The 7714-nt window shown below is 33.3% G+C and overlaps 1 long non-coding RNA gene across 1 annotated transcript; it reads right to left on the bottom strand.

The window, feature by feature from the left end:
• Positions 1 to 5303: 5303 nt before the first annotated feature.
• Positions 5304 to 6647, bottom strand: LOC130239823 (uncharacterized). Its single transcript, XR_008838711.1, has 3 exons — positions 6416 to 6647; positions 6190 to 6275; positions 5304 to 5663 (listed from the first exon to the last, which is right to left on the bottom strand). It is a non-coding gene; the product is annotated as an uncharacterized LOC130239823 (long non-coding RNA).
• Positions 6648 to 7714: the final 1067 nt, after the last annotated feature.

Here is a 7714-nt window from a genome sequence, read left to right on the forward strand (position 1 = left end):
ACATATTGAAAATCACATCATTTTTTTCATATATCTTAATCTAATTATATCTTGTACAACTACTCAGCTAACATGAAAATGACTGTGCTGTTCTGTGGTTCGCAGATCTGGCCTCGCCCAATTGCTGCGCAGGGTGTATGCGAGTGGTGAACGCATGTAACCTGAAGCGTTTCTGATCTCAATAACCCGGATGAATTTTTGTAGTCCCCAAATTCATTTGGTCTAGGCTTTGCTAAGCTAACTCTGTAAAATCCAATGTCTCCCTTTTCATTGAAATTTGAGCGTCTTACATTCAGAGATGTTTATGTTCACACAGTTACATTACACATCAACTAAAGTTTAAAATATGATGTTGAAGTGGACCATTCCTTAAATGTGTTTTGTTTCGCGATCTATATTATTTCTTGTCATTGCACACAATTTGAACATCTTTGTGATTCAGTTGATATATTTTTTGTCATTGCGCTTAGAGTTAATTAGGGGGGTCAGACCCCCAACTTGAAACTAAAACAGGTATAGTAATAAATGCTTTTTAATTAAGTACATATTTTAGGCTGTACTTCTTTACTATTACTTGAGTACAACAGTGTAGTCAGTACTTTAACTTTGACCGGAGTCGTTTTAAACAAGAATATCTGTACTTTGAATTTGTGAAGCATAAATGTGTGTACTTTTGCCATCTCTGCTGACAGATCCACAATTCAGTTCGGCAACACTTGATGTCATCCATTGAAAGTGAATGGGAAGTGTTGGCGTTGATGCTGATGCCCCGTGTAAATGGGGCATAACTACGTGTCCCCTGTTGTAAAGTGTTACCTACATAGTTTTAATCTTAGTTTTCAATAACTCGCTCCTAAAGCTTTCATTGCTAGATGAATCAGCATTTTTGAACAAATCTCTTAAACTATTTAGTGGCACAATTTTTATAGTATTAACAATGTTTTTGCTACAAACTTCATTTGAATTTGCATCACATCACAACAGCAGATTATAAAATGAGGTCTTAAACCAATCTACTGTATGTTATGGCAATGGATGGTTCTAAAATGCTATAGGCATTCTGCAGTTCTCCCTATTTCACAGCCAACCTGGGTTGTAAATAACTGCACTTTCCTGTCATCCTCACGTCTGTGATTGTGACAGTGTTTTGGATTGTTTGGTTGTAAAAAACTGAAAGCTACTACAGTTGTGCAGATCACAGGTCAGTTAAAGATGATCCGATTCCTCTCACTAGCCCGTCAGTTCTTCCGGCTTCACTACAGGAGGACGTGACAGATCCGCATTCTCAAAGACCGGCGGATTTGAGAGGAGTTTCTTCTCCAGTGCAGGCAGAGCTCTTAACTCCCACTGCTAATCCCATATTATTAGCCTAGAGCTACTACTCACTTTCCTGCATGACTTTCTCAGCTTTTCTCTGCAGAGTATATTGTCATCTACTTTTATATCCTACAGTGACCTGATTGCATCATGTTTTTCTATAGTTGTTCTATTACAGATAATTGCTCTGTTTTCTCCTACTCCACCAACATGTTAATGCACTGTATTGCGAATGAGTGCAGTCGTGTCTTTCCCTTATGTCACAACTATATTGTGTGAAAAAAAAAAAAAAAAAACTGTCGCAGGCTTATGAAAATATACACCTCAAAGAGGGAAAGAAAGTCTTTTTAGTTTCTTTCAGTTCACAAACCAGAAACTTTTACTGTCACAAAATCAATATCTTATCAACTGGCATATAATGCATTTTTTTCGGTAGCACCTCAGATAAACTACAATTTTATTCTGACAATCCATGATATTTTTTTCATGGTTATTGTACACTCACTGGCCACTTTATTAGGTACACCTGTCCAGCTGTTCGTTAACACAAATTTCTAATCAGCCAATCACATGGCAGTAACTCGTGCATTAAGGCATGTAGACATGGTCGAGATGATCTGCTGCTGTTCAAACCGAGCATCAGAATGGGGAAGAAAGGTGTGGTTGGTGCCAGAAGGGCTGGTCTGAGTATATCAAAAACTGCTGATCTACTGGGATTTTCACGCACTACTATCTCTACAGCAGATCTGTGGGCGCAAATGCCTTGTTGATGTCAGAGGAGAGTGGCCAGACTGGTTCCAGCTGATAGAAAGGCAACAGTAACTCAAATAACCACTCAATACAACCGAAGTATGCAAAAGAGCATCTCTGAACGCACAACACCTCCAAACTTGAGGCAGATGGGCTACAGCAGTAGAAGACCACATCGGGTTCCTCTTCTGTCAGCTAAAAACAGGCAATTTGCACATGCTCATCAAAATTGAACAATAGAAGATTGGAAAAACGTTGCCTGGTCTGATGAGTCTTGATTTCTGCTGCAACATTTAGATGATAGGGTCAGAATTCGGCGTCAACAACTTGAAAGCATGGATCCATCCTGCCTTGTATCAACAGTTCAGGCTGCTGGTGGTGGTGTAATGGTGTGGGGGAATGTTTCTTGGCACACTTTGGGCCCATTAGTACCAATTGAGCATTATGTCAAGGTCATAGCCGACCTGAGTATTGTTGCTGACCATGTTCATCCCTTTATGACCACAGTGTACCCATCTTCTGATGGCTACTTCCATCAGGATAACGCACCATTTTATAAAGCGCAAATCATCTCAGACTGGTTTCTTGAACATGACAATGAGTTCACTGTACTAAAATGGCCTCCACAGTCACCAGAGCTCAATCCAATAGAGCACCTTTGAGATGTTGTGGAACGGGAGATTCGCATCACGGATGTGCAGCCGACAGGTCTGCAGCAACTGCATGATGCTATCATGTTAATATCGACCAAAATGTCTGAGGAATATTTCCAGTACTTTGTTGAATCTGTGCCACAAAGGATTAAGGCAATTCTGAAGAAAAAAAGGGGGTAGAACACAGTGCTAGCAAGGTGTACCTAATGAAATGAGTGTACAGTATGTGAGATGTATAACTGAGCAGAGAAACTTGAATATTGTCATCAAAACAGGTTCAGTTTTCATCATTCCATTACATTATTAGAAACACAAAATTACAGTTCTGAAACACAAATTTGCAAGAACTAATCAGAAATATACTGTGTATTTTATACTGTGTAATTTTATTCTGTATTGTTGTTTATTTACTTATTCATTTAGTTATTTGCTTATTCATTTATCTATACATTTATTTATATATTTATTTATTTAGAAGTCTAATGTCCTAATAATGCAATAGCATAACTGTTATGCATTTAGCCAATATCTTAAAACTTTGAAAATATCTGGGCAAAAATTTGAGATCTAAAATCAGATCTGTGAAAGAAAAAGACACAACCACAGTCACAAACACCAAAACCAAGAAACAAATAGCTTTTGTTTGATTGAACTATGATTGATGTGAAATCAGTTTTCACACTTTCAAACCTGCCTGTCACAAATCAGACATACAGTTGAAGTCAGAATTATTAGCCCCCCTGAATTATCAACCCCCCTGTTTATCCCCTCCCCCCCCTCTAGTTCTGTTTAGCAGAGAGATTTTTTTACATACATTTCTAAACATAATAGTTTTAATAACTCATTTCTAATAACTGATTTATTTGATCTTTTTCATGATGACGATAAATAATATATTATTAGATATTTCTTAGGACACTAGTATTCAGCTTAAAGTGACATTTAAAGGCTTAACTAGGTTAATTAGGTTAACTAGGCAGGTTAGGGTAATTAGGCAAGTTATTGTATAACGATGGTTTGTTCTGTAGACTATTGAAAAAATATATAGCTTAAAGGGGCTAAATAATTTTGACCTTAAAATGGTTTTTAAAAAATTTAAAACTGCTTTTATTCTAGCCGAAATAAAACAAATGAGACTTTCTCCAAAAGAAAAAATATTATCAGACATACTGTGAAAATGTCCTTGCACTGTTAAACATCATTTGGGAAATATTTAAAAAAGGGAAAAAAAAATCAAAGGGGGGCAAATAATTCTGACTTCAACTATACTGTATAGCCTTTAAAGACCTGATTTCATTCTTAATCTGAAAAAAAAAAAAATTAAGATTACAGTCCTTTTGGGGCAGATTGATGATTTATATGTATTCCACAAAAAATAATAATAATTTGATGCACTTTAGTTTGCATCCAGTGAATGAAAAAGATGAGGGTAGATAGTTAATTGTATGATCACAAAAGTAAATGTTGGTTTGTACTGTAAGGATGGCAGTTTAGACTCTCATCTGGCATTTCAGTCTTTTTTGCATTTGGTTAATTTAATCAAACGAGACCAAATCACCTCATCTTCAGTGCTCAGTGTTTATAACTTACACACCACATGCTGCTACATTAGATGCAGAGTTTAGAGTCTGAAAGCGTTGGCTGGAGAGTTCTCCACATGCACAGAACGTCAAAAAATCCTGGACACAGAGCAGCTTTTCAAAAGAGAAAAGTGAGAGGCAGACTGTCACTGATTATGTTGATTTTGAATAAACTCAGCCACATTATTTCATCCTTATTCACTGCCAAAATCAAGCATCCACACTGAAATGTTTCACACAGATATTGCAAATAAATCTCCATGATCTGAAACTGCATGTAACGCGTTGTTAAATGTAGAATTTTTTTATATTCTCTTCTAACATACATCAGTATAGATTTGTTTAAATGTAGACTATTTATTTACAGTTGAAGTCAAAATTATTAGTTGTTTATTATTGTGATTTATTTTTTTTTCTTTTTCATATATTTCCCAAAAGATGTTAAACCTGTATGTGCTGTTGGGGATGTTTTCATCCACTCTGGGGGGATTTTGAGTCTTAATTTGGCCAAACCTTTTTCTGTGTTTCAGCTAGCAAAATGATCTTTGGTGACAAATCTTATTTTTACACATATTTTGAGAAAATGCTTAGAATTTATTTATTTATTTTTTAATCTTAGCGATACACTCTGGGCAAATTTACTACACTGTAAACCCGAATTAGTTGACTTTACTAGATTGTTGCGTGGAAACCCGTTGCACGAAATAAGATTAGTTTTTACATTTATTCAACTAAACAGGTTAAGCTGTATTAAAAGAAAATCTTTAGTGGGTGTAGAAGACAAATCAAATTTGGATTAGTAGTCTTTACTAAAAATCATTAGTTCACATTACTAATTTTATAGAGGATATGTTTTGTAAAATGATTATTAAATTGAACGTAACATTTATAATAATGTAAAAAAAATGCGTTTATGCAATGATAATTGTTATATTTATGTAATCTATTATAATTAAAAATAATGCCACTGAAATTTTACAATTTTAAGCACAAAGAATCAAACAACCTTTCAATTTTTTTATTTTTGTTAAAGTTTCATTCACATTTCTTTCTGGCATTAGCAATCATTGCTAATAGAACAATTGTGCAAATTTTGCAGTGAATCGAAAAGCAATTTAATTATTTAATGTCTGTAGCTTGGGCTTTTAGTCACTGTAGCCCAACATGAGGAGAAATTTGTTGGATGAAGAGAAAAGTGTTCTTCGTCGACTTGGGGTATAGTAGTCCAAAGAGAAAGCACAGCTTTTGACAAGTCTTTGATCCAGTCCATCACAAGTTGTCCCTCAATGATCATCTTAACTGAGGCTTTGTCTGCAATAAGAATAGGATTTCAAGGTGGTGGAATGACTGGATCATCAGAGTCCTACCAACAGAGAGGAACAGTTATGTTTCTCATTACATAATTATCAATAATGTTTAACAAATAACTTTTAATGACAGAGACAAAAGATAATATGTGAATTGGTTTTGACCAATTTACTTTTGCTTCAGTTACACTGCAAAAGGTTTAATGCATTCTACAATGTTAAATTTAGCATTTACTTATTGACCCTCATTCCCAATTTAACTATAAGACTTGTGTATCTTCATCTTTCCCTCAATTTATAGTCACAAAGCCAATTTATCTTTAAATTGAAGTTTGACTTTTAAAACGGGGACACAAAAATCACAGGTATCATTAAAAATAACTTAAACTGTGTTCTGAAGAAACAATCTTGTGGGTTGAATATATTATGACATGTTAGAGAGTTTAACAAGATGTTTTGCTATTCTTAAGTTTCAATGTTTTAAACCAAGTGTGAACGTTTAATAAAATGTAAGGACCATGCATTAATGGAAAGAATGTTTTCAAGGTCCTTTAATAAATCCAGAGACAATATGTTACTTACAAAGCATGGTTTAAAGAAGTCTGCAGGCTTGTCCTCCAGGAGAATCAAAAGCCCTTTTAGGACCTAATATCTGTAGGCTCTTGAGTCTGTTAATAAATAAATGAATAAATAAATAAATAATGTTGGACAAACATTGTATTAGACAAACAATATAGTAACACTTGGGAAATTTTCAATAATTTAACTTTTAAAAAATAATGCAAATATATAATGGACATGAACCAACCTTGGTTTGCTGTAAAAGCTCTGACAACAGCTCTCCAACATTCCTCCTCTTTAACTGAAAGATCTCAATTAAACAGACTGTGTTGATCAAACATTTCGGTAACTCTTCATAATAACTACACACTATGAATCATTTATTAAGCATTAGCATCTAGTGAATTCATTATCTGTTAAGCAATAACTCTACATTAATAAACGTTAGTGAGCAGTTTAAAACTGCAGCTACAAATGCTGTATTATTGACTTATAAACACATTTATAATGTGCTTATTAAATGTACTTTCATACTTTGTTAATAATTTATTTTTCATTACTAAATGAAGTATTGCATTATTTACAAACCATTTGTATTTAAGAGTAGTTGAGGGTTTTTAGAATCATTCAGAATGAGTTAGTAATTATTAATAAACTATTGAAATCAATGTTTATATATCTTATCATTCAGGCACGTAGTAATGGTTACTATATATGTTAATAAATGCTTCATTAACTCAACTTCATGCAGTTTTCTGACCAATCTAAAGTGAGGACTATTTATGCTTTATAAATCCCTTATAAATGACAGTTAAAGGCTTAATATCAAATGAACAATAATCTTTGCAATCTTTTCTAAAAAATAAAATTACTTTAAAGTTTAAACATTGCTGAATGACAAGAGTGTCAAAATACATAAAATTGGATAAAACAACAACAATATAATAATTTGGCAATATAATAGGATGCAATGTTTAAACTGTACAGTAATTTTATTTTAGATAAGGTTGCAAAGAATTATTTTTCATTTGATGCAGTTTATATGTGTATCTTCAACTGAATAGGAATGAATAGTGTCATTTATGTTGTTTTTCCTGTTTGGAATATTACTGAGCCTTTAATTGTCATTTATAAGCAATTTATAAAGCATGAATAGTCTTCACTTTTGTTTAGGTCACAAGACTGGATGAAGTTGAGTTAATAAAGCATTTTTAAACATACAAATTAACTAATTGTAAATGCCTGAATAATAAGATATACAAATGTTGATTTCAATAATTTATTAATAATTTACTAACTCATTCTGACTGATCTTAAAAAACAGCCAACTACTCTTAAATAACTGGTTTGTAAATAATGTGATACTTAATTCATCAATGAAAAATGAATAATTAACAAAGTATGAAAAGTACATTTAATAAGCACATTATAAATGTGGTTGTAAGTCAAGAACAAGAAGTTATAAACTGCTTACTAACGTTTATCAACGTAGAGTTAATGCTTGACAAATAAAGAATTCACTATTTGCTAATGCTTAATAAATTAT

Source organism: Danio aesculapii, chromosome 13 (genome assembly GCF_903798145.1).
Source record: "Danio aesculapii chromosome 13, fDanAes4.1, whole genome shotgun sequence".
Lineage (NCBI taxonomy): Eukaryota > Metazoa > Chordata > Actinopteri > Cypriniformes > Danionidae > Danio > Danio aesculapii.